General features: G+C 44.1%; 1 protein-coding gene across 5 annotated transcripts in view; it reads left to right on the forward strand.

Moving 5' to 3' along the window:
* Positions 1 to 27,978, forward strand: part of S100A1 (S100 calcium binding protein A1) — a 1,186,348-nt gene that overhangs the window by 31,214 nt on the left and 1,127,156 nt on the right. The window contains exon 1 of one of the 5 annotated variants that reach the window (XM_050753950.1): positions 6,063 to 6,066. The exons of 3 other annotated variants lie outside the window; for them this stretch is intronic. The gene's annotated coding sequence lies outside the window, so the exon portion shown is untranslated. Of the gene's footprint in view, positions 1 to 6,062; positions 6,067 to 6,198; positions 6,209 to 27,978 lie in introns of those variants that run through there. One more of the 5 variants, XM_050754132.1, reaches the window with a different exon arrangement.

A 27,978-nucleotide genomic window follows, 5' to 3' on the forward strand; every position in this document is an offset into this window, starting at 1 on the left:
GTGTAAAAACCCATAAGAGAATGAATACCTCAGGCTAATCTTTTGGATGAGTTGTAACTAACAATGTCCAGTCCTTCTCAGAACCTCTGATTGATCAAGCCCACTGGTTCTTGGGTTGTGCAGGCAGTGCAGACATAAACCAGGTTTCAACCCTTTGCTGGCCATTCTCGTGGCCATGGAAAGGGGAATGGAGAGCAAAGCATCAGGATGGTACAGAGAGGTGGAAACAGTGAAGCCCAGACACTTGTGAGGCTCTTACGTCGTTACCACCTCACCAGCCCTGCACATGTCCTACGGTAATTATAGCTAACACTTAATGAGTACTTACTGTATACAGGCCCTTTGCTAAGTATTTACATGGTGTCATTTAATCCTCAAAGCCACTCTATGAGGTGGGCACTGTCATTATTCTCATCCCATAGACTAGGAAATTAAAGTCTTAGAGCAGGGGCTGGTGAGCTATGGCCCATGGACCAAGCCTGGGCCACTGTCTGGATTTGCAAATAAAGTTTTATTTGAACACAGTCATATATTTTCATTGATGCATTATATATGACTTCTTTCATGCCACAACTGCACAGTTAAGAAGCTGTGACAGAGATCATCACAAAGCTGAAATAGTTCCTATCTGATCCTTTACATAAAAGGTTTACCAAAGCTTAATTTATTCAATGGCACCTTTTTTGAAGGAGGCTGAACTGGGCTATGAACCTGGGCAGTTGGATGCCAGCACCTATACTTATAATCACATGCTCAATTGCCTTACTACGAAGTCTAACTTCCTGGGTGTTCCACCTGCACAGTTAAATAGGGCCTGCACTTAGAAGGCCCCATATGACTATGCATGTGGTTTAATGCTCTGCTTTTACTTAATAATTTTTGAATAAGGGGTTCTGCATCTTCATTTCACATTGGGCCTTGAAAATGATGTAGCTGGTCCTGCTTATTATAGCAACCACTAATGCTGAGTAACAGAGCAGAAGACTGGTCCCTCAGCCACCTGTTCCCCTGCCTGTATTCATGAGCCTGATGTAGTGCATGAAACAGAAGACTCGGCAACTGCCCCAGTCCCTTTATCCTGAGCCCACTCTGAAGATAAGCCTGAGGTCTTTGCCTCACCTTTGATGCTTTCACAGATTCACACATAGTCACAGGGTGAAATGTGAGAGGAATGCATTTTTTAAAAATTATTTTTTGTTTTAAAATTTTATTTATTTATTTATTTTGTTAGACAGGGTCTCCCTCTGTCACCCAGAATGAAGTTCAGTCTTGCATAGCTCACTGCAGCCTGGGCTCAGGCAATCCTCCCACCTCAACCTCCTGAGTAGCTGGTACCACAAGCACACACCACCACACCTGGCTAATTTTTAATTTTTTGTAAAGATGGAGTCTCACTATGTTGCCCAGGCTAGGCTTGAACTTCTGAGCTCAAGTGATCCGCTCACCTCAGCCTCCCAAAGTGCTGGGATTACAGGTGTAAGCCACTGCACTTTGCTGAATGGGTTTGATTCTAATGAGGAAGAACCCTCATATCTTTGCTGAGATCTATTTCCTCTTCTTTACTTAGTTCACAAATTAGAGGCATCCTGGTAGACCAATTCCTTAAACACACCACAAAAGTTTGCTTCTGAACCACCTTCTAATTTTTTAGAATTTTCTCTTACCTTGTGTACTTGCCTCACTTCTCAGATCTGTTGGTTGCTGCTGTTTCTCTCATCTTGACCTCCTGCTTTCTTCCCTGACCACCGCTCTCTTTCTGGTTATGTTGTCACAATCTCCCTGAATAATTTACCTCATCACCACTGACGCATCCCTGGAAACATCTACACTGGTGTAGGCCCCAAGGACAGTGGGGTTGCTGCTTACAGCCCCACAGATTTTCTGCTGCACAACTCCAAGGCTGCCACATGTAGACGGTACTGTAAATGTTGTGCCATGGAGCGGGTCTGTTAGGCTGCCCCTTGCCAGGTCCATTTCAGCCCCATGACAAAGACCCAGAAAAGTCAGAGTAGAGGGCCTAGAGTGATGATGCAATCCAAAGCCATTCCTCTAAGGACAACAATGCCTGGGATGAACTTTGAATGCTTATCTTGAAGATGAGAAGTCTGAAGGAGAGCTAAGAAATTTTCAGTATCTGGAAGGGTATAATTAGGACCAGTGAGTGGACAGAGGCTACAAAGAGTCAGACTTTTTAAAAAAAAATTCTAATGTCTGTTTTCATGCTGCTGATAAAAACATACCCAAGACTGGGCAATTTACAAAAGAAAGAGGTTTATTGGACTTACAGTTCCACATGGCTGGGGAGGCCTCATAATCATGGTGAAAGGTGAGAGGCATATCTCACATGGCAGCAGACCTGAGAAGAGAGCTTGTGCAGGAAAACTCCCCATTATAATAACCATCAGATCTCGTGAAACTTACTCACTATCACGAGAACAGCACGGGAAAGACCTGCCCTCATGATTCAATTACTTCTCACTGGGTCCCTCTGACAACATGTGGGAATTCAAGATGAGATTTGGGTGGGGACACAGCCAAGCCATATCATCTAACCATCTAATGTCTTTAGAAAAGCAAGAGGCTATTGTTTTGACGGGTTTTGGTTTCTCTGGCCTGGAAGTGTTTCAGCAGAAGTTGGGAGATCACATGAAAGAGGGGTGCTATGTACAAGATGTAAGAAGTTCTAACAGGAGGAGGCATGCCCTAACAGGAAGAGGGGTGCCTTAACAGGAGGAAGGGTGTTCTAATGGGGTTGTAGAGTGTCCTAACAGGAGGAAGGGTGCCCTAATAGGAGGGAGTGCCTAATAGGAGAAGGAGGTGCTCTAAAAGGGGGAGGGGGCCTGAACAGGAGGAAGAGCCTAAAAGGGGGAGGGGGTGCTCTAACAGGAGGTGTAGTTCCCTAACAGGAGAAGGGGATGTCCTAACAGGAGGATGGATGCTCTAAAAAGAAGAGCGGTATCCTAACAGGAGGAGGGATGCTCTAATCAGAGAAGGAGGTGCTCTAAAAGGAGGAGAGGGACTTAACGGGAGGTGGGGTGTCCTAAGAGGAAGAATGGGTGCTCTAACAGGAGGTAGAGTTCCCTAACAGGAGGACAGGTGCCCCAAAAGGAGAAAGTGATGCCCTAACAGGAGGAGGGGTGCCCTAAACAGGAAAAGAGGTGCTGTAACAAGAAGAGGGGTGCTCTAACAGGAGGAGTTATGTTCCAACAAGAAAATGGGGGCCCTAAAATCAGGAGAGATGCCCTAAGAGCAAGAGGGGTCCCCTAACAGAAGGAGGAGTGTCCTAATAGGAGGAAGGGTGCTCCAACAGGAGGAAAGTTGTTCTAACAGGAGGAGAGGTGCTGTAACAGGAAGAGAGGTGCTCTAACAGGAGGAGAGGTGCTCTAATAGGAGGAAAGGTGCTCCAACAGGAGTAAAGTTGCTCTAACAGGGGTAGGGGTGCCCTAACAGAAGGAGGGATTGCCCTAAGAGGGGGGAGTGTTATAACAGGAAGAGGGGTATTCTAACAGGAAAAGGGGGTGCCCCAACAGGAGAATGGGTTCCCTAACAGGAGAAGTAGTGTTCTAACAGTAGGAGGGGTGTCCTATACAGGGAAAGGTGCTCTAACAGGAGGAAAGGGTGCCTGTATTAGTCCATTCAAACTATATCATTTCCCCACTCATCCCAACAAAATCTCATGTCCTCACAATTCAAAACACAGTCATGCCCTTCCAACAGTCCCCCAAAGTCTTAACTCATTCCAGTATTAACTCAAAAGTCCAAGTCCAAAGTCTCATGTGAGACAAGGCAAGTCCCTTCTGCCTATGAGCCTGTAAAATCAAAAGTAAGTTAGCTACTTCCTAGATACAAAGGGAGTACAGGCATTGGGTAAATACACCCATTCCAAATGGGAGAAACTGGCCAAAAGAAAGGGGCTACAGGCCCCACACAAGTCCAAAATCCAAAAGAGCAGTCGTTAAAACTTAAAGTTCCAAAATGATCTCCTTTGATTCCATGTGTCACATCTGGGTCACACTGATAAAAGAGGTGGCCTCCCACAGCCTTAGGCAACTCCGCCTCTGTGGTTTTGCAGGGTACAGCCCCCCTTCAGGCTGCTTTCACAGGCTGGTGTTGAGTGCCTGTGGCTTTTCCAGGTGCATAGGTGCAAGCTGTAGGTGGATCTACCATTGTGGGGTCTGGAGGACCATGGCCCTCTTCTCACAGTTCCACAGGGCAGTGCCCTAGTGGGGACTCTGTGTGGGAGCTCTGAACCCACATTTCCCTTTCGTACTGCCCTAGCAGAGGTTCTCCATGAGGGCTCCACCCCTGCAGCAAACTTCTGCCTGGACTTCCAGGTGTTTCCATACATCCTCTGAAATCTAGATGGGTTCCCAAACCTCAATTCTTGACTTCTGCCAAGCTGTCAAGGCTTGGGGGTTGCACCCTCTGAAGCCACAGCCTGAGCTGTACCTTGGCCCCTTTTAGCCACACTTGTAGCAGTTGGGACACAGGGCACCAAGTCCCTAGGCTGCACACAGCACAGGGGCCCTGGGCCTGGCCCATGAAACCATTTTTTTCTCCTAGGCCTCTGGGTCTGTGATGGGAGGGTCTGCTGTAAACGTCTCTGACATGGCCTGGAGACATTTTCTCCATTGTTCTGTTGATTAACATTCAGCTCCTCATTACTTCTGCAAATTTCTGCAGCTGGCTTGAATTTCTCCCTAGAAAATGGGATTTTATTTTCTATTACATCATCAGGCTGCAAAATTTCCAGACTTTTATACTCTGTTTCCTCTTGAATGCTTTGTCACTTAGAAATTTCTTCTGCAAAATACCCTAAATCATCTCTCTCAAGTTCAAAATTCCACAGATCTCTAGGGCAGAAGCAAAATGCCACCAGTCTCTTTGTGTAGGAAGAGTGGCCTTCACTTTAGTTCCCAAAATGTTCCCTATCTACATCTGAGACCACCTCAGCCTGGACTTCATTGTCCATATCACGATCAGCATTTTGGTCAAAGCCATTCAATGAGTCTCTAGGAAGTTCCAAACATTTCCACATCTTCCTGTCTTCTGAGCCCTCCATGTCTTTAGGAAGGCCCAAACTTTCCCACATTGTCTCATCTTCTTCTGAGCCCTCCAAACTGTTCCAACCTCTGCCTGTTACCCAATTCCAAAATCAGTTGTGATGTAGGATTTTTCTGCTCCTGAGCTCAGCTAGATCCAGTTTTTTTTGTCTCAAGACCAGGAACAATTAGGCACGTGGACATCAGAGAATGAGTAATATAATTTTTTAAGCAAAAGGACAACTCTCAGCAAAAAGAAGGGCCCTGCAAGCAGGTTTTCACCTCACAGTTGAGTGCCAGGGCTTCCACACAAGAGCTGATGAGGCTTCGCTTCTCCCCTGCATAAGGTGCAAATTCCTGGTGGCTCCATCTCATTCCTGTAGTGCACATGTGTGCCCCAGTCCACTGCAGGCATGCCCAGGCAAGCCCCCTTTTGCTATCTCTTCCACATTTTTGGATATCTTCATAGCAGCTCCTCACTCTCTGCAGTACCAATGTACTGTATTAGTCCATTCTCAAGCTTCTATAAAGGACTGTCCAAGAATGGGCAATTTATAATGGAAAGAGGTTTAATTGACTCACAGTTCTGCATGGCTGGGGAGGCCTCAAGAAACTTACAATAATGGTGGAAGGGGAAATAAACATGTCCTACTTCATATGATGACAGGAAGCAGAAGTGTCAAGCAAAAGGGGGAAAAGCCCCCTATAAAACCATCAGGTCTCATGAGAACTCACTCACCATAATAAGAACATGAGAACTGCATGAGGGTAACCACCCCCATGATTAAATTATCTTCCACCGGGTCCCTCCAATGATATAGGGGATTATGAGAATGACAATTCAAGATAAGATTTGGGTGGGGACACAGCCAAATCATATCAATGCCCTAACAGGAGGAGGGGTGCTTTAACAAAAGAAGGGTGTCCTAACAGGAGGAGATATGTTCTAACAGTAAGACATGTGTCCTAAAAGGAGGAGGGGGTGCTTTAACCAGAGAAGGCATGCCCTAACAGGATGAGGGGGTGCTTTAATGGGAGAAAGTGTGTTCTAACAGGAGGAGGGGGTGTCCTAACAGGAGAAAGTGTGTTCTAACAGGAGGAGGGGTGTCCTAACATGAGGAGAGGTGCCCTAACAGGAAGAAGGGGTATGCTAATGGGAATAGGGGTGCCCTAAGATGGGAGAGAGTGTTCTAACAGGAGGAGGGGGTGTTCTAACAGGAAAAGGGGGTGCCCTAACAAAAGAATGTGTGCCTTAACAGAAGGAAGGGTGCCCTAACAGTAGAAGGAGTGCCCTAACAGGGGGAGAGGTGTCCTAACAGGAGGAGGGATTTTCTAACAGGAGGAGTGGGTGCTCTAACAAGAGGAGGGGTGCCCTACAGGGTGAAGATGGTACCCTAAGAGTAGAAGCACTGCCCTAATAGGAGGAGGGATGCCTCCACAGGAAGAGGATTCTCTAAAAAGGAGGAGAGGTGTCATAACAGGAGGAGGGGTGCTCTAACAGGAGGAGAGTTGTCATAAAGTTGAAGGTGGTACCCTAAGAGGAGGAGGGGTACCCTAACAGAAGGAGGGGTATCCTAACATGAGGAGGAATGCCTTACCAGGAGGAGGAATGTCCTAACAAGATGAAGGATGCCCTAACAGGAGGAGGGGTGCCCTAAAAGGAGTGAGTACTCTAACAGGCGGAGGGTTTCCTAACAGGAGGCAGGGTGCCTTAAAAGGATGAGGGGTGCCTTAACAGGAGGAGGGGTGCCCTAACAGGATGAGGAGTTCCCCAATAGAAGGAAGGGTGTCACAACAGGTCAAGGGATGCTCTAACATGAGAAGGGGTGCTCCCCTAACAACAGGGCCCTGAACCTTGGGTGGGAGTTTCCATTGAGAATGTGGAGGTCCCTCGGGCCTAGCCTGGTGATGAGCTGTAGAAGAGGACATGGCTGTAATAGGAGCAGAGGCTCTGGGTCTGTGGCTGCTTCCTCCCGTTAGAGAAGGATTTAATTTTTCAGTTAGAGAAGGATTTAATTCCAGGGTTGCCTGCCACCTTCTCTGAAACACAGCTGGGAATGCTGGGGTACACTCCTGGTCTGACCCCGAAGCACTACCCCTGGCTATCCTTAACTGGAGCCCTTGTGCCCGCTCATCCCAGTGCCACTCTGAGTAGAACAGGTAAGCTAGGGTATCATCCACCTACACTGGCACCTACCCCTCTCTACTGGGGATGAAGGGCTGGCTCAGAGTCTCCAATTCAGGAAAGGGCATTTCTGGGACTCTGGCCTGTATGGTTACCTCATAACTCTCACTTGGAAGAGTCTGGAAGAAAAGATGAGTCCATGGGACTGGCGTTCCTCTCCCTGAAACCTTGCTGCTGCCAACGAGCTGTGGTCTTGCATCCCTGCAAGGCTTCTTGGTGGGTGTCTGGGACCGCTCCGTGGCAAGTCCCTATGTCTGGGTCTGTTGGGGCTGTTGCTGTCCTCAAGGTCTTTCTTCTCAAGCTTTGGCCTGTGGTTATTTTCTTTCAAGGTCTATAGAGAATACATTCATTCATTCAGTGTTGCTGACTACGTACCAAGGCTGTAGGAGCAGGACCGCACACCTGTCGCCCGGCTGTATCTCTAGCTCCAGCATGGTGCCTGACTCAAGGTAAGGGCCTTAATAAATGTTTGTTCAAGAAGTAAGGAAAGACGGAAAGCGAAAGAAAAAGAATAGAAAGGAAAGAAAGAGAGAGGCAGGCAGGCAAGGTGAGGCGAGGCGAGTCGGGGCGGGGTGGGGTGGAGCGGGGTGGGGCGGGGCGAGGGCGAGGCGAGCCAACCACAGCACTTCAACGAACAGGAAGGAGGCTATATCCGCAAGGCCGTCCCCGCAAGGCTCCTCTCCGCCCTCTGGTGGTGATTTTGGCTTTCTCTGTTTGTGAGAACAGAGGTGGGGGTGATCCTTTTCTGGATCTCCTTGAGAACGGAGCTTCGTGGTTCTGTGACAGGGCTGGTGTTCTGAGAGGCTATGAAAGGAGGAACCAGTCTCCAGCCCTCAGCTTTGTAAGTTCTTCTGTGACTGAGATAGAGGCAGCAAGGTTTCAATGGCTCTTTGGGAGCAGAAAAACCCGTACAGAGGTGTAGGGCATAGCCTCAGTCTCTCCCCCTTTCCCAGTCTCTCCATGATGAAGTGAACATAGGGATCAAGGCTAAATTCTTTTGGAAACTGCTGACAATGGATGTTTTCCATACCCCACTTCACTTTGTGAATCCCCACAATAGCCGAGTGAGGGGGTGGGGTGCTGTACGCCTGCCTCTCTCACTGGGGGTGACAGGGACGCTCACCTCCTATGAGAAGCAAAACCAAGGCTCACCTGGAGATTTCCTGGCCCCACCTCCACTCTGCTTGCTCTGTACAGCCCGCACCACTCCCTTCTCCCAAACACAGCCCGTGAGCCCCGTATTCTTTCATCCACAGAGCAGAATCCAAGTCCTGGTCTTTCTTTTACAGGTCTTATTCTGCTCCAAAGGGGGCCCCCAAGGAGGGGGTCAGAGTGAAGCTCTGCCTTGTTTCTCTAGGTCCCATTTCACCGGTAACGGCTGAGCTTACTCTGTATTTTGCTTCTCTCATTGCACAATGGACCTGCTTTGGGCCAGTCCAATGGGCCAAGTTTGGGCAGACAATGGCAGTCAGCCTTTTGTTTCTGTGTCTTGGGCATGGCCAGACTGAAGCCAGTCTTGCTTTCTTTGGTTGATGAACCAAATGTAGGAAAACTTCAGAATTGTCCCAGATTCCCAAGAGCACTCACAGGATTTTCCTTTTCCTCGTTATCGTCTGTTCCTCCTGATGCCTGTAGGCTTCTTTTATGGACTCCATCTACACTCCTCTATCCTGCCCGAAGTTGACAGTACTTGCTCTTTTCTTAAACACATTCCTCATGTGATTTCCTCTCCAGGGCTTCTTGAAGTAGGAAAAAAGAACCTGGGGAATAACCCAAAATCTTGGATCTGCTTCTAATATTTGGGGTTTCTGAGGACCCTGGAGAGCTGGTGGCCTTGTATCCCTAAGGGTCGCAGAGGGGACAAGGGCAAAGGGGAGAGGATGAGGATGTGATGGAGGGATTCCCTTCTGGACGGGAAGGGGTTATTAAAAAGCCTTTCTGGTCCTGGAGCGAGTGAGAGAGAAGGGAGATGAAGATGGATAATGCAAGAGTCAGACATCTGCCATGGCTTCTCTCACCCATGGGCCCAAATCAGAAGATGGGGTAAGTGATCAATCAGGCTGAGAAGAAAGCTTAATGCAGTAATCTTGTGACCTGCACCCTCTTTTGTGCTCTGGAAGGATACCCACATGCTGAGACAGTTCTCCCAAGCTTTCCTGGTACCCATGAAAGTGAAAGAGACCTATAGGTTGCCATCTTCCCCATGGAGGAACTTGTGGTGCTGGCCAGCAAGCCCTGTGGTGTGCAGGCAGTGGGCAGTGGGACAGTTGCCCTACTGGCATGAGCAGAGTGAATGACTCCACAGTTGAAAGCTGTGGGGGTGGGCTGCTAGGCAGGGTGTCTGGTAGCCATAGCCAGGGCTCACCGAGATCTGTGAGAAATAAACTCACCCATTGAAACCCAAAGAATGGACTCAGAGTGACAAGAGCAAAACTCCGTCTCAAAAAAAAAAAAAAAAAAAAAAAAGAATGGACTCAGAAACCTTGAGAACAGCGAAAGTGAGACTTTTAATGATGGTCTTGCAAGATCTGGTGTCTGATGGGCAGGCACACCCAGCACAGTTACAACAAGCAATTTATCCCCTAGTGCATAGGTCCCTCCTCCGGTTCCTCATAGGCTGAGTACTATGGGGTCACAGTCTTCCCGGGAATGGGCTATCAGTTGTTGGGTTGGGGCTTTAGGTGTTTTCTTTAGGGTTGTCTTTTGGCATTTTGTTGCAGCCCACAATGCATTGCAATTCTAGTCAGTTCAGTGGCTCCTTAAGTATTTAACTTGTGACCTAAGTAGCTGGGCAAGCTGATAAGAACAGACAAAGCAAGCTGTTTTGCAGACTAGTAAACTCTTATCTCAGACTAAACTTCTTTGGTTTGGGTGAGGGCAACTAAGCGGGAGGGAAGGCCCAACAAACAGGTGTCAGCCATCAAGCAGGGGCCTAGTATATCCTGTTTTTTCTGTAGTTTGCTGACCTAAGTCAATTTAAGGCACTTTGTCTTGGAAATTGACCACTGTATACATTTTTTCCTTCAATTCCCTCCTCTTTTTCTTTTATCCCTATTGATTCTCTTTTCACATTTATTTTCATGTCCTTTGGTCATTAAATTGTTTTAACAGCTATTGACTCTATTAGGCAAGAGTAGATTTGATTTAGTTTTTCATAATAGTTGATATGTTATGGGCATTTGTTTATTGATGGTTGTTTTGGTTAACTTTTGGGTTAACCCTTTAACACAGGGGATAATGCAACACCCTACAGCTGTTAGGACTCCAGTTACAATTATAAGAGATGTTAGAATGAAGGTCTACCATTCCTTTCCGTTTCCTGAACCAACTTTTTAGCCAATCAGTAAATGGTTTATTAATTCTGGCATTTTTCACCAATTCATTGGCTAGAGTTGTTAACCCTTATAACTCCTTTGTGATGGTTTCATCTGGGGCAGTTTTATTAGGAATGAAAGTGCAACAATTTCCACTCAGCATGACACATATGCTCCTTTTCTCTACTAGGATTATGTTTAGTGCAAGTCTGTTTTCCCAGGCCATTTGGCTGGTGGCATTTAACTGGCTAGGTACTCTTTTGAGAGCATTTTGAGTATAGTTGATGAATTTTCATTGATTATAATAGATGTAATTAATCCAATTTACATTTTTATTAATAGTTGACCACTAGAAGAGTGCTGATTTAAAACCTAGCAGCTATTTAGCTTTGAGCCTTAAATTCATTAGGTACTGCTTTAGGGACTCCTATTGAGTTAATATAAATGTTGAGATTAAAAGAATTTGTTAGATTTCTCCAACTTCAGTGGCCATGTGGATTCTCATGGATTTTATGGAATGCCAAGGTGAATAGAATGGCCAGTTGAACTAAGGCACAAGTCCTGATCCAACTGGATGGTAACAGGTCATGGAGGTTCCTCTTCCCACAATATCAGTAGACATTATCCAGGGGTATATGAAGAGCTGAGTAGTTGCCATTGACTAGCCAGTAACATTTAGGATGTAGGTGTAAGTTGAGAGTTCTCCCACGGGCTTATTGAACTCTAGTCCCTGCCTAGAGAGGCAAAAGGAGTATTTTATATTCCCTATGGAGAATGAGGGGATTGCTTTCCTACCTCCACAAAGTAGGAAGGACCAATGATAGACTTTTGTATGTCTTATTTTCCCACGCATCCTTGTGCTGGTATAGAGCCAACATGCAGGCATTCCTTTGGGACTGGTATCCCATCCTAGGGGAGATGGAACTACCTGTGCCTGACACTGCCCAACAGAGTGGGTGTAACAGTAGCTTTTGTTGAGGGCTAGTACCAAAAATTTTACCCATTCAACCCAGGCATTTACATCCCCATATCTGGTCTTAATTTTTAAAGTCTGCCTTAGGTCAATTATTTCAATTATTATTATTTTTTACTCTATTAGAGTTATTGCCTGGTGGGTTAAAGGAAATGGTGGGGCCAGAAGTTATAGTAACCCTGAGTGAGCTCAAGGATGAGTTGATTAGCCTGAGAGCTTACCATCCCATGAGGTCCCTTCCTGAGATATTTACTCCTAATCCATACTTCCAAGGTTCCTGGTCTAGAGTAGCTGGGTTGTTTATTGTCATTAATATAGGATTGGATTTTAAATTTTCACAGCTAGGTTGTGTGGGGCCCTTATATAAATGTATTTTATCCTTTAAGGGTTTGTTTTTGGAAGAATGACTTACCCAGCCTTGATATTCAGTGGTCCACCAGACCCGATTTCAGCTAGTGCAGGGCTTTTCTGAGAGGGTCTGAAAACGGTTTGTTTCAGGTCATAGATATTTGTTTGCCTGTGACAACTGTCTTTAGTGTCCTAAATTCCTTCGAGGTAAAACTTGGCAGGCATTAAATTTTACAGTTTGTGGGTTGGAGGTCTGAGTTATGTTGACTATTAGTTTGATTGGATAATCCCTACTTTCCACCCCTAGGACTGGGCTCCATTCAATACACAGGTTTCCTTTTACCCCTTGTGCTTAAATTAATCCTAACCATATCCATCCCCAATGACAGGGCCCGCTTATAGCTCTCTTCTAGGTTTTCCTTAGAGTTAGCTTTAAGGGGTCCTTAGGTGATTTATACACTTCCCATTTGTTCTTTTCCCTTTTCCTCTTCCTCACTTTTTTTTGTTTGTTTGGTTTTTGTTTTTTTTTACCAGTCTCTTGACCCAAGTGTAACGAGTCCACCCTCGTTCAGCTGTTTCCAAAACTATTTTGGTGGTCTGGAGCACTTGACAGGGACTGTCCCAGCTTGGGTGGAGCTTGTCTTCCTTCCAAGTTTTAATCAGCACCAAGTAGCCAGGCTGGAAGTGGTGGACTGTGAACTCAGGGGTGGAGTTTGAGTCAGAAGTCCTTTTAACCTAAGAGATGACAGGGTAGAGGATATGGCCAGTATATGATTTTTTAAAAGTTGGTCTTTGGTTTCCATAGTAGGAAGGTTTGTAGCCTTGTTTAAATATAAGAGTCCATACAATAACTCAGAGGGGGACAATCCTAAGTCTTTTCTTGGGGCTGTCCTAATCCCAAGGAGCATTACTGGGAGATATTTGGTCCAAAGCATTTTAGTTTTTAAGATGAGTTTGGTAATGTGCTTTTTGAGAACTTGACTTATTTTCTCTACCTTTCCAGAGGAGGGGGGATGCCAAGGGGTGTGGTAATCCCATCTAATGTGCAAACCTTCCATAATTCTCCTTAGCACCCTTGGGCTAAAGTGGCTTCCATTGTCAGAATTAATATTTTTTTACCAGGCCAAATCTGGGTATAATTTGTTTTAAGATTATTTTGACCACATTCCTGGCTGTGGCAGTTGGGAGGGGCAAGGCCTTCATCCAGCTGGAGAGGTGGTCTACTCTTACCAGCAGATACTTTAGTCTCCGTGTTTTGGGCATTTCTGTAAAATGTACTTGAATGCTCTGAAATGGCCTTAACCTAGGAGGTCTTCCTCCGGTAGTCTGCTTTTTGTTTGTTTGTTTTTGTTTTTAACTACCTTTTTGTTTATTCTCTGGCAGGTCATACAACCCTCACACACTTGTTTAGCAAGTGTGTAAATCTCTATACACTCGTAATTTTTGTGTATTGCATTACACAAGACTTTCCCCAATGACTTCCCTTATGCAGTATGGACATCAGTTCTCTCATTATGGGTTTGCTTATTATGACTCTCCCATCAGGGAGCACCCACCTTTCATCCTGAGTTTGAGTGCCCCCTGTCTTGCCCAGCTCTTTCTCCCCCTCTTTAGAAAATTGGGATCTTAATACCACATTAGGGATATCTGGGATTAGGCTACACAGTTTAACTTCTTTCTTCAGGGAGGCTTGCTTAGCAGCTTTATCTGCAAGTCCATTCTTTACAGCTTCTATAGTGTTTCCTTTCTGATGGCCATTTACATGAACTATGGCTACTGGAAGCAGGAGGCTTTTTAAAACTTGTTTGACCAGTTCCCCATGTACTAATTTTTCCCCCTGCTCTTTATTAGACCCCATTTTGTCCAGATCTTTCCAAAGATGTGTACTACTCCATAGGCATATTTGGAGTTAGTATATATAGTGCCTTTTTGACTTCTAGGAGCTTTAGGGGCCTGGTTAAGAGCATATAATTCACAGGTTTGGGTTGACCAGTTACTGGTTTACCGTTTTCACATGAGGATTGTTTGTTTCTATCAATGACAGCATAGCCATTATGTCTTTTACTGTTTATTACTTTGGATGACCCATTCACAAATAGCCTCGTCCCATCATGTCCTGGAGTTTCTCTAAGGTCTGGTTTAACTTTAGCTTGACATTCTATGATATTTAAATAGTTATGGTTTGATGCCTCCTCATTCTCATCTCCTTTCTATAAGAAACTGGCTGGATTCAAGCAAGTATCTATTGTTAAATCTATGGGGTTTATCTATTGTTAAGATTAAATTATTATTAGTAGTAGTAATATGAATTTATATTTTAAAATCCGGGAATTAGTTAACCATCTTCCAGCTTTTTGATTTAATACATTCCAGACCTGACGTGGGGTGCTTACTACCAGGGCCCGACTGCAGGTCAGCTTCCAAGTTTCCTCCACCAGCAGGGCTGTGGCTGCTACTGCTTACTTGCACTTTTGTCTCTTTGTCTCCTGTCTTTTATGGCCTCTCTCTCTTTCTCTTTTCTTTTATACTCGTTCTTCCTTTTACATTATCTTTCTCCCCAGATTCACTGTCTGTGTCTTTGATCTGTCTTTTCCTCTCACTTATTTTCTTTTTCTATTGCTTTCTCTGTCATCCCCTGTTTCCTCTCTCCCTTACAGTCAGTTTCTCCTCTTTCTGTCTCTCTCTGGCCCTCTACCTTTGCTGTTTCCTCCCCTTTCTCTTTCTAATTTACCTTCTTATTTTTTCTCTTCCTCCCTTCCCAGCAAACAGAATATTTACAATTGATATCATCTCAGCCCAAGTATCAAAATTGGTCCTAAAAATTGATCTACTTGCTTTGCTAAATCGAGGGGATTTTTAAAGAGTGGCCCTATTTCCTTTTTTAAATTCCTAACCTCAGTACTTGTTAGAGGCACACTCACAAATCCAACTTCTTCCTGTCCCATAGGGACATCTCTAAGAGGGTACATGTTAGACACCTGCTGTTTAGAAGGAATAGGTAAATTCTCAAACATTTTAAAACGTTGTTCCAGTTTTTTTCCTTAAGTTTGGGTAAGGATTTAAGAGAGCATGGGGTTTAGCTCCTTTATGACCCCCAGATTCCTCTTCCTCTTGCCTTCCTGTTGCCTCCTGATCTCCCTGCCCTCTACTTTGTAAGATGTACGGGGCGGGGGACAAGCACGTTAGGGGATGCCAGGGATTTCATTGGGCGAGGGCTCTTTATTATGCTCTTTTTTTTTTTCTTTAAGGGGAATCATGGGGGTTAATTTACTAATCCAACAAAGAGTGTAACCTACCTCCTCTTGTGAGGATGGAGTTTTATTATTTACATAGAGAATTCAGTTTGGCACACTCAATCCTCATCTGAGCCAAATTTAGGCCAAAAGACTGAAGGCTGATTAATGGGCTCCTTGGGCCAGATAAAACAGCAATACTTTACTATCTTTTGCTTCTCCTTGTCCCTGGTTTGAGGGTTATCCCTCCAAACCTGCAGCATTTTCCCCAATGGATTATCTGGGGGAATTTTAGAGGGGGTCTCTTTAGTTTCCTTTTTCCTTTGTTTCCTAAGCCTAGAATTCTTATTTCCCATTTTTGGTTAGTCTCTGTGTCTGAGCTTTTTCCTGTGTACTCAGCCCCCACACTGTAAGTTTCTTGGACACCTCAAGAATGGCTTCGTTTTTCTCCAGCTGTTTCCTTGTGGGAGAATTGGGACTCTGCACTCGCTTTGTATCTAAGGTACATCTAAGTCATACACACTCAACCTCTGAAAATGTCCAACCACCAAGGCAGTACTTACAGTCCAATTTTCCTACCTTGGCTCATGCACAAGTTTGCCTACTTGCCATGGTGCCTGTTTTTCTCCCTGTGTCACTTCCATTGTCTTCTGAATAACAGTCTCAGGTTTGTCTTTTTCTTTCATGGGGAGCCAGGACACCCAGACAGAGCAGGCTACCTAAATTAGGTGGGATGTGTCTCCCCTCTCAGCTGGAGTCCCACTCCATGCAGGCACAGAGCTCCCCATATGGGTCACCAGGTTGTGAGAAAGAAACTCACCCATCCATACCCAAAGAATGGACCCAGAGAACAGCGAAAGTGAGATATTTAATGATGGTCTTGCAAGACAGGTTGTCTGATGGGCAGGCACACCCAGCACAGTTACAACAAGCAATTTATCCCCTAGGGCACAGGTCCCTCTCCCGGCTCTTGATAGGCTGAGTGCTATGGGGTCACAATCTTCCCAGACATCACCTATCCGTTGTTGGGTTGGGGCTTTAGGTGTTTTCTTTAAGGTTGTCTTGTGGCATTTTGTTGCAGCCCACACTGCATTGCAATCCTAGTCAGCTCAGGGGCTCTTTAAGTATTTGACTTATGACCTAAGTAGTTGGGCAGGCTGATAAGAACAGACAAAGTGAGCTGTTTTGCAGGCTAGTAAACTTTCAACTTAGACTAAACTTCTTTGGTTTGGGTGAGGGCAACTAAAGGGGGCGTGGGGGCTACAAACAGATGTTGGCTATCCAAGCAGGGGCCTACTATATCCTGTTTTTTCTGTAGTTTGCTCACCTAAGCCAATTTAAGGCACTTTATCTTGGAAATGGACCACTGTATACATTATTTCCTTCAGTTCTCCAGCTCCAGTCAGAGCTGAAGTGAGCTGGAGTGAGCCAGGAGGATCAGTGGGCTGGCCCAGGCCATGGGAACAGAATAGAAGTTAACTGACCACTAATTTCATCAGTCGGCCCTAGACCAGGAACTTGGTCAGTTCAGTCCCCTTACAGCAGGGAGCAGCAAAAATCCAAAATGCAGCAGAAGAATCCCAGGCTTTCCTTTGTGCCTGACCCACCTAGGGCCTGGGGTTCGTGTCCTGAACCCAGATGCCATCAGTACAGGACAAGGGGGAAGGGGATAAAAAATGCTAAGCAGGAGGTAAAAGTTATGTTGATTGAGTTATTTCCTAAAATGAGATTTTCTTAAACCAGAAGAGACAGAAATACAGACATCTAATCAGAAATTTTATCTCCACCTCAGGTGGGTCAGTTGCTCAGGAAACAACATTATATTCATTCAAACTAAAGAAGTTGCTTGTTCTTTATACATTTCCATTTAGCACATGAATTTTGCTATCCTAAAAGGCCTGATCTCCCTTCATCCAGCTAAACTGGGAAAGAATCTCCAGGTGCACACCTCTCCAGCTCTGGTTTAGCTCCTGCTTCTCTCTGCTCTTCTCCGTGTCCCACCTTTAGGTCTGGGAAGCAGGCATAGATGCAGGTTTTAGTTGTGTCTCAGCTGGCCTCCACATGACACCCCTGATGTCCACCACCTTTCACTGGCTCCTTAAATTGGGTGCCCCACTCATGCATCAAGGATCAGCTCAGCACCTCCCCTCCTGGAAGACTTTCTGAGTTCCACCCCTCCCTGCCTTTCCCTTCATTACCCAACCAGTCCCATTTGATCCCTCCTGCCTAGCTTCCTAGAACACTTTTTAAAAAAACATTATTATTTTAAAATAATTTTAAAATTATAATTTATAACAATTTAAAAACTATAAAAATAGTATTTTTAAAGTGTTATTGATTTAATCTCACTACTCATTATTAGTCTCTTCTGGTTTTCCATTTCTTTCTGATTCCATCTTGTTAGGTGGTATGTGTCCAGGAATTTATCCATTTCCTCTAGATTTTCCAGTTTATTAGATTATGGTTGTTCATTATAGTTTCTCATAATCTTTTATATTTTTGTGGTATCAGTTGTAAGGTCTCTTTTTTAGTTTCTGATTTGTTTATTTGGGTCTTCTCTCCCTCTTTTTTGGTTAGTATAGATAGTAGTTCATTGTTTTTGCTTACCTTTTAAGGAACTTTTTATTTTATGGATACTTTGTATTTTTTTTTTTTTAGTCTCTATTATTGTTTAATTCCACTCTGATTTTTATTATTTCTTTTCTTCTACTAATTTTGGGTTTGGTTTTTCTTGCTTTACTAGTTCTTTAAGGTGCATAATTAGATTGTTTATTTTAAATCTTGCTGTTTTTGTGATGTGGGTGTTTATTGCTATAAACTTTCCTGTATCACTGCTTTTCCTGTGTACCACAGGTTTTAATATGCTGTGTTTTCATTTTTATTTGTTTCAAGAATGTTTTAAATTTCCATTTAAATTTCTTCATTTGCCCAGTGGTCATTCAGAAGCATGTTGTTTAATTTTCATGTATTTGTGTGATGTCTAAAGTTCCTATTAGATTTCTTGTTTAATTCCATTGTGATCTGAGAAGATATTTGGTATGATTTTCATTTTTTAACACTTGTTGAGACTTGTTTTGGTGGCCTAACATACAGTCAATCCTGAGGAATGTTCCATGTGCTGATGAGAATACGTATTCTGTAGTTCTTGGATAAATGTTCTATAAATGTGTCTTAGGTTCATTTGGTCTAGTGTCCAGTTTAAGTCCAATGTTTCTTTGTTGATTTTCTGTGTGGTTAATCTGTCTAATAATGAGAGTGGAGTGCTGAAATTCCCCACTATTATTGTATTGGAATCTATTTTTTGTTCTTTAGATCAAACATTTGCTAATGAAATTGAGTACTCCAGGGTTGGGTGCATATTTAAAATTCTTATATCCTCTTGGGCTGGGCACGGTGGCTCATGCCTGTAATCCCAGTACTTTGGGAGGCCGAGGTGGGCGGATCACCTGAGGTCAGGAGTTCGAGACCAGCCTGACCAACATGGAGAAATCTCATCTCTATTAAAAATACGAAATTACCTGGGCTTGGTGGCGCATGCCTGTAATCCCAGATACTTGGGAGGCTGAGGCCGGAGAATCGCTTGAACCCAGGAAGCAGAGGTTGCGGTGAGCTGAGATTGTGCCATTGCACTCCAGCCTGGGCAACAAGAGCAAAACTCTGTTTCCAAAAAAAAAAAAAAAAAAAAAAAAAATCTTATATCCTCTTGCTGGATTAATCCCTTTATCATTATATAATGACCTTCTTTGTCTTTTATTTTTTACTCTTTTTGACTTAAAGTCCTTTGTGTCTGATAAATCTAGGAACTTCTGCTCACTTTTGGTTTCCATTTGTGTGAAATATCTTTTTTTCTTCATTTACTATTTACTTTTGGTATATATATGTCTTAACAGGTAAGGTGCATTTCTTCTGGCAGCATGTAAAGCATAGTTAGATCATGTTTGTTTGTTTGTTTTTTTCCACCCACTCTATATATGTTAAGTGGAGAATTTAATTTATTTACTTTCAAGGCTATTTTTTATATGTAAAGTTTTCTTCCTGTCATATTGTTAATAGTTTTCTGGTTGTTTTCATATATTTTTTGTTCATTTCTTTTCATCTTCTTATTTGTCCTTGGGGTTTGCTGGTTTTCTGTGGTGGTGCCCTTTGAGTCTTTTCCTCATTTGTATGTTGCTTTACCAATGAGTTTTATACTTTTATGTGTTTTCATCATGGTAACTGTTGTCCTTTTGCTTCCAGGTTTTAGGCCTCCCTTGAGCATTTCCTGTAAGGCTAGTCTAGAGGTGATAAATATCCTCAGCATTTGCTTGTCTGGGAAAGAGTTTATTTTAATTTCTCTTTTATTTATGAAGGGTTTGTCAAAGATCAGATAGTTGTAGATGTGGTTGTTATTTCTGAGGCTGCCAGGTAATTAATTGTCTGTTCCATTGGTCTATATATCTGGTACCAGTACCATACTGTTTCAGTTATTGTAGCCTTGTAGTATAGTTTGAAGTCAGTTAGCTTGATGCCTCCAACTTTGTTCTTTTTGCTTAGGATTGTCTTGGCTATGCAGGCTCTTTTTTGGTTCTGTGTGAAGTTTAAAGTAATTTTTTCCAATTCTGTGAAGAAAGTCAATGGTAGCTTGATGGGGATAACATTGAATCTATAAATTACTTTCAGCAGTATGGCCATTTTCAAGATATTGATTCTTCCTATCCATGAGCATGGAATGTTTTTCCATTTATTTGTGTCCTCTCTTATTTCCTTGAGCAGTGGTTTGTAGTTCTCCTTGAAGAGGTCCTTTACATCCCTTCTAAGTTGTATTTGTAGGCATTTTATTCTTTTATTAGTAATTGTGAATGAGAGCTCACTCATCATTTGGAGCTCTGTTTGTCTGTTATTGGTGTATAGGAATGCTTGTGAATTTTGCACATTGATTTTGTATTCTGAGACTTTTCTGAAGTTACTTATCAGCTCCATTCCTGTTCTGCTCCCTCTACTGGCTGCCAGGTAATTAATTGTCTTCACTGCAAATGTAAGCTGTTATTTCTCAAGGCTACCAGGAAGCTGGAGAGGGAGGGATGGTTCCAGTGCTACCAAATTAACTGTTTTTTACCAAGATTCAACAATGTTTCTTGAATAAATTCTTCTAGAATTTTGAAAAAGTTAAATCTGACCATTTTTGTCTGATTTTCCACTATTTTTATGCTGGGCAGATTTGTTTTCTTCTCCATTAAAAAATAATTTAAAATTTAATTTTAATTTTAGATGCAGGGGGGTCCATGTGCTGGTTTGTTACATGGGTATATTGTATGATGCTGAGGTTTGAGTATGGATCCTGTCATCCAGGTAGTGAGCATTGTACCCTACAAGTAGTTTTTCAACCCATGCCATCATCCTAAGCGAATTAATGCAGGAACAGAAAACCAAATACACATGTTCTCATTTATATGTGGGTGCTGAACATTTAGAACACAGGAACATAAAGATGGGAACAATAGACAGTGGGGACTACTGCGGGAGAGGGATGGAGAGAGGGCAGATTGTTAAAGGTCCTTCATCATTTTCGCTGATGTCTTCTGTAGCAGCTTTTAGATTTTGAGAACTGTTTTCTCACTCTCAAATTTAGCTGTTTCCAGAGTTCAATAGATTTCATCTAAGATAGATGATGATCTTGGGGTTGAACAATAAAATAACAAAGTACACGTATTTATCTAATTAATAGCATAAAATTTTATGAAATTGCAACCTATTTTATTTAGTGTATGTAATAGTTACATTTTCACCTAAACTGTTTTCTGAACAAGTTCCAATTTATAGAAATTTCATGTGATTTACACAATATATGGTTTTTAATGATGAATAAAACTGTATAGACATTCATAGATTACTAATGAACTTCAAAATATCACTAGAGTTATCAAAAACAGCTTTCCATTAGTCTATGAACAATGAATTAAAAAGTGAATACAAAAATCTTCTAACAAAGGGATAAATATGAAATGTAGAACTTTGGAAAACACAACTTATTGCTAAACAGTTTTCAAGTAAGAAGTACAATGTAATAATAAATATATGAAAAGGTAATTTGCTAAGTGATATGCTAACAAGATACAAATACCACATACAAGTAAGGCATCCTTTTATGTGTACAGAAATACTATGGATGACTTTTAAGGAAAATAACCACTAGGTGTTTTCTCTGGGTAGAGAGATTCACTATTTAAGGGGGGTAGTAATCATATATGTGATTAGCAATGACTTCTGACAATAATGGCAAAATGGCTTTTGGAGGAAACTTATTGAAGGTTTGAACTTTAAATTTTAGAGATAGCAAATTATTTATTTATTTATCAACTCAGATACTTAAAACGCTATATTCCATCTCCTTACTGTGCCTTAATGATGTCTCCGGCAGATTTTATAACTTTCTGGTCACTTTCCAGAGTTAAAGACTTCAGTACAGCACAATTTAAAAGATTTCCTTGCCCTGTCAGCTCAGACCTAACCACACCCTGGGAATCTGCATTGGCAAACAGTGGGTGGTCTGATCTACTTTCCTGCATTGTTTCTCCTTCTCTGTCTCATTCACATGGGGTTTCTTTTGTATATATTCTTATTGGGGTCTCAGTGGACAGTTTGGATGTGTGCTGCAGACTTTATAATCAGAAATGCCTGTCTCTGTCCCTCCCCGCAAGTAGTGCCCACTGTTTATTGTTCCTGTCTTTAGGTCCCTGTGTTCTAAATGTTCCGCACCCACTTATAAATGAGAACATGTGTTGTTTGGTTTTCTGTTCCTGCATTAATTCACTTAGGATGATGGCATGGGTTGAAAAACTACCTGTTGGGTACAGTGGTCACTACCTGGGTGACAGGACCCATACCCAATCAGGAATGCCTCCCCAAATCCAGGGCACATGGCATCCAGCATCCCCTCTTTCCAGCATCCCCTCACTGTTCTGTATGCTGGCAGTCAACCCAGCACAGCTGAGCATCTGTCTTTCCACAGCACATCAAACATCCAAATGAGATACAATACTTCATCTCACTTTCCTGCAGGGACCCCCAATATCTCAGAGTGATTTTCTTATGGACTCTTTGCTTGGCTTGAAAAGTGGGAAAAACAAACTCTCCTTACTCACAAGGGGAGAAAAGGTGAAAATGTCACAGCTATTATCCCAAAGATATAAATTCCTTACTCCAAGAAACAATCTACTTCAAAGAACCCTTCTAGAATGGCTAGGCCAGTCTATATATAGGCTGATTAGATGTGTCAGTGGTGATCTTGGGACTGGTTCTGCTTTTTTTTTTTTTTTTTTTTTTGAGACAGAGTCTTGGTCTGTTGCCCAGGTTAGAGTTCAGTGGCATGATCTGGGCTCCCTGCAACTTCCAGGTTCAAGCAATTCTCCTGCCTCAGCCTCCCTAGTAGCTTGAATTACAGGTGTGCACCACCACGCCCAGCTAATTTTTGTGTTTTTAGTAGAGGCAGGGTTTCACTATGTTGGCCAGGCTGGACTCGAACTCCTGACGTCAAATGATCCACCTACTTCAGCCTCTCAAAGTGCTGGAATTATAGGCATGAGCCACCCCGCACAGCCAGTTCTGCTCTTTTATAGTATGCTGGAGGCATACCAGGCAACTCTTTGTCACAGAATGTTGGGGTACTGTGGAGAGGGAGTGTGACAGGGTTAACTTTCTGGAACTCAGGATGCAGAAGCTTCAAAGTCCATCCTCTGAAAGCTGCCTAGGCCTCAATTCCCCCCTGAGGCCTTGGTGTAATCTCTATCCACCCTCCAAAGTCAGCTGAATCCTTAATGAGGTGGGCATGGGTGGGGGGTCTTAATTTATTTCCACCCATCTCCATCTTTGTCCCCTATTCATGGGTATCTGTGATGGTACAGGGCTTATGTTTGGTTCCTGAGGGAGGCTACTTTTCTTATCTGTTATTATAGGCTGAATTGTGTCCTCCAAAACTTCATATGTTAAAGTCCCAAGCCCGGGACCTCAGAAAGTGACTATATTTGGAGACAGGGTATTTAAGGAGGCAGTTAAGTTAAAATGAAGTCATCAGGTGGGCCCTAATCCATTATGGCTGGTGTCTGTATATGAAGAGAAAATTAGAACACAGACATGCACAGAGGGAAGACCATGTGAGGACATAAGCAGCAGATGGATGTCTGTAAACCAAGGAGAGAAGAAGCAAAGCCCATCGACTCTCGATGTAAGACTTCTGGGCTCCAAAATTGAGAGAAAATGAATTTCTATTGTTTAAACCACTTTGTGGCACTTGGTTATGGCATCCTAGCAAACAAACACATCTGTCTTCCAAGGGTTTCTATGTCCAACATTTCCTCCAACTCTGCTCCTGTTATTTCTTATTTCACAGCCGTGTCACACACTCGTCCAAGTCTCTTGAGTAAGGCTGTAAACTCTTGGATTAGGGTTTTAGCACTTCTCTGCACTGAGGAAGAGGTGGAGCATCCAGTTTGCCTTACACACATGGGACGGTAGGGGGCGACAGAATCAGAGGCAGGAGTTCAGAACTGGCAGTACATCCTGGAGATTTTTCTGGGCTCCAGTGATGAGGATAGGCGAAGAGTGGGAAGCTGCTGAAGAGGTCACTGCAAATCCCCTTCTCTTTCAAGACCTGATGGGATGCTATCAGTCCCAAGTAATCAGAGTGAACTGTGTTTTCCTCTACAAAGCATACAACTGTGGTCTGCTTTTTATGTGGTGTATCTAGTTAACATAGTAAAACATATGTGATTACTGGCCGGGCGCGGTGGCTCAAGCCTGTAATCCCAGCACTTTGGGAGGCCGAGACGGGCGGATCACGAGGTCAGGAGATCGAGACCATCCTGGCTAACACGGCGAAACCCCGTATCTACTAAAAATACAAAAAACTAGCCGGGCGAGGTGGCGGGCGCCTGTAGTCCCAGCTACTCCGGAGGCTGAGGCAGGAGAATGGCCTAAACCCGGGAGGCGGAGCTTGCAGTGAGCTGAGATCCGGCCACTGCACTCCAGCCCGGGCTACAGAGCAAGACTCCGTCTCAAAAAAAAAAAAAAAAAAAAAAAAAAACCATATGTGATTACTATGTGCCACGTACTAAAGATGCTGTAGAGGTTAAGGAGGGGGAAAGAAACACACATTGAATGCCTTCCATGTGTCTGGCACCATGCTAGTGAGTTTAGACTTGCAGTCTAATTTATTCTCAGACCAACCCCCAAAACATTAGGCAGTATTTTTTCCATCATTACAGATATAGAAACTGATTAAATAACTTTCCTGAGACCACAGGCCAGAGATTCAAAAGGAGTCTGACTTCAGATTGGATTTTCCTACCACACCACCAGGGGGTGTCTCAAAAAAGGAGTGACAACTCATTCTGAGTCTGGGCTCTGGGAGATTTAGGATTTGTGTTTGTACTTAGGTTGTTCAGAAAGTGACCTGGGGTGACTTCACTGGACAGCCCTGAATGAAGACCAAAATTCCTTTCAACTCCAAGAGTCCTGGGAGAGCAGGTTTACATCCCTCATCCCTAGTTTCCTGCTTGTCCTATGGGACAGGATTGCTGTCCCCTGAGGGAACTCCAGCTAGCGAAGGGTCTTCTCTAGCTCCACTGAGAGCTACAGCATCTGTGGTTTTCTTGAAGGGACTGAAATTCAGGAAACATGGGTTCTGAGCCTGCTACTTTCTAGCTGTGTGGCCGAAGCCCAGCTGCATCTCTGTTCTGGCTCTGGGTCTCCGTTCTCTCATCTGGGGAGAAATCGACCCTGACCACTGCATGTACCACTACCCAACACTCCTTCTACGACTTAGGACTGAAACCCGGTGATTATAAATTCATTCCTTTATTTTGAGAGTTGGTATCTATTGAAACACAGATATATTTCCCAGGCAAGGGCCATGCTTAATCGTGAGTAAGTTTCAGATGGTTTACAGAGACTGGATTTTGAATGGACAGGAGAAAAGGAAGAGAGTCTGAGGGCATTGGCCAAAGGTGAGATGCCCAGATCTGAGAACACCCCCGGGGAAGGTCCGCCTCCCCAAACCACTTCACAGTGGTTGGTGCCTGACACATGGAAGGCATTCAATGTGTGTTGCTGATACCAGAGACTCAGAAACAGGGCACTGGCACTCATAGTTTTTTGCTGCAACCATCCAGTTCTCCTCTCTGAACCTCAGTTTCCATATATGTCCAGCCATTGTCTACCATAGCTGGATTCAACTGGATTCAGCTCACAGCTTGACTAAGGTTGCCTTCCCACCAGAGTTAGTACGGCCATTAGCATGGATACAGTCCCATCAGAGGAGGCAGACTGAGCTCTGCCTGGCAACGATTACCTTCCTCACTGTCCATTCTCCTGGGTGGACCTCTGCCCTCTCTGAGTATCTTGGCTGGGAGTTGGTCTGTGCCTTCGCTTCTAACCAGAAGTTGAGGAGCAGGGCTGGAGGTGGAAACACCAAGGAGGAGAATTGTTTTCCTGTTTACCATGGAGCAGTGGAGAGGGACATGGTTAACCTTCATTTCTGACCCTGAGTTGTGCCACCCTGGGCATGCTAGTGAAATAATTGACATTTCACTATTATTGGGAGGCATCCCTGTCCTGGTCTGCTAACAAGTGGAATAATAGCTATTATCTATTTAAGCAATTACCTCAATTGATATTTGCTTTCCTTTTTATCTTTCTCATATTCTGACTTCCCAAGCTTTGAGTGAGAGAGGCAAAAACACCCAGGAGAAGATAGCACATATTCACACAGCACTTTACAGCCTAAGGAACACTTTTATATTCACTGTTTAATTGAATGCCCATGGTATCTCTGGGAGAATGGTCATGGCTGGGTGAGATTCTCTTCCTGTAGTTCCATAGGAACCTGCTTCTCCTTTTATAGCTCTGGCAATAATTTTAAGTCTTAATGTCTGTCTTTTCTAATTAACTGTATTTCATGAGATCAGGGGTCACGTCTCTGTTCACTGCTGTGTTCCCAAAGCCTAGCATATAACTGCTGCTGAAAAAAAATATTTTGTTTTGATTCCTGAATAGATGAAAAATCTCGCTGTTCCCACTTTATAGATGAGGCAACTGAGGCCTCAAGAAGCGAAGTGACTTTCCCAAGTTCATCTAGCTAATTGATGGCAAAAATGGGATCCTTTCTGGCTCCTAGCTGAGAAGGTTGAAAGGGTGGGCAAGGGTATCTGTGGGAAGTCATCTGCCTCCTGCCAGGCCTTTGGAGTGGAAGGCAACGCCAAAGAGAGAAGAGTGTTATGTCGTCTATCAGCACTCGTCACACTGCCTTACAAGTGAATGCCTATGTGTCTGCCTGCCTCAACCCGGCCCTGACCCAGAGTGGGGATGTCCTAAGGACAGGGCTGTGTTTAATTTCCATCTGTGTCATCCGGGTCGAGCATGATGCCTGGTATGTTATCAGTACTTAATATGTTTTTGAGGACTGAATGGCGGATTGATGGATGAACCTTCCAATAGCAGCTCCAAATGTCTTGATGCTGTAGGTGCAAGGTCAGGGTGAAGCTGCTTGAAGCCAGGCTTGGCTCTGAGTGGAGACATTATGAGGTATTGTTGATAGTGCTGGGTATTGACCAAGTTCTCGGAACTGTGAGCCCCAGAGCACAGGGCCTGTGGGAAGCCTGCGAGACACTTCCACCGGATCCACCTGAGCAGGATGGACTCGCAGAGGCCATCGTGTCCAGCCTCCTCGTCTTCCACTGGAGGACACACTGCTGCAGAGGGGCAAAGTGACTGCCCAAACCCAGGCACCACCCCACCCGACATTCTGGTTCCTGAGGGCCTGCAGAACCAGCTGGTGAGAATAGGGTGCTCATTCTCTAGTCATCAGAGGAGTCCTACAGGGGTCAAGGCAGGGTCACAAAGATTAGCCATCAGGTTCATTCTTGCTTTCTCATGCTCTTTGGGGCAGGACAGTGTTTGCCCTCAGTGCTGTCTTCCAGGTAGGCACCAGGAATGCCTGGAAGTGTCACTGACACTCAGCTCTCACCTGGGGATCTTTCCTGCTGTGGCCTTACCTCCTGCACCCCCTAGAACCACTGACATCATGTAAAGCTGTGGGGTTGTGTGAGAGACAACACCACTCACAGGGTGGCTTTAATTGCCATCAACATCATTATTTGGTCATGTGTACATTATTATGATAGTTATTATTGCACTTTATGGATCACCACATGCTTTGCTATATGTGATCTCATTTGTTTGGGTAGCATATAGTTGGTCTCCATTTTATAGATGAGAACACTGGGGCTCGGAGAAACAGTGTGGTGTGTCCAAGGTTGCAGAGTTAACACGGCAGAACTGAGACTCAAGGGCAGATTTCCCTGTTTCTTATTCAGTTCACTCTGCTTAATGGATTCCTCTTCCACTTTAAAGATATGAATGGCTCACCACTGGTCATTGAGGCTTACACGCCTATTAGAATGGATTCCCACCACTCTTATCTCCTGGATCCCAGTGAGAAACGTGGAACCTGGTGACCCTCTTGAGCCTAGTGTTTCCAAGACAGGATCCTTCTATGGTGCTAGGATGGCTTGTGGGAGAGATACACATGGAAAGCCCCAGGAAAAGATAGGGCTGAAATGAGGAAATAGCAAAGGGTTCCAGGGCACCTGCTATGTACCACAAAGGATGCCCATGGACTGTGAAGTTTTCTAACTCAAGAGGCTTTCTACTCAGGTAAATGAGCATTTGTGTCTAAGAGTCTTGGGATTGAGGGGAGGTCACCTCTGTTCTGGGAAGCTGGCTTTAGCCTCATGCGTGAGTTGTCCAGATGCTCACAGAGGCTCACCCTGCTCTCTCAGCCAGCTCAGTGGCACGTAGATCAGCTCCTTTCCTCTCTCCTTCCCTTCTTTCACCCCCTCCTTCCCTCCTT

Source organism: Macaca thibetana, chromosome 1 (genome assembly GCF_024542745.1).
Source record: "Macaca thibetana thibetana isolate TM-01 chromosome 1, ASM2454274v1, whole genome shotgun sequence".
Taxonomy (NCBI): domain Eukaryota; kingdom Metazoa; phylum Chordata; class Mammalia; order Primates; family Cercopithecidae; genus Macaca; species Macaca thibetana.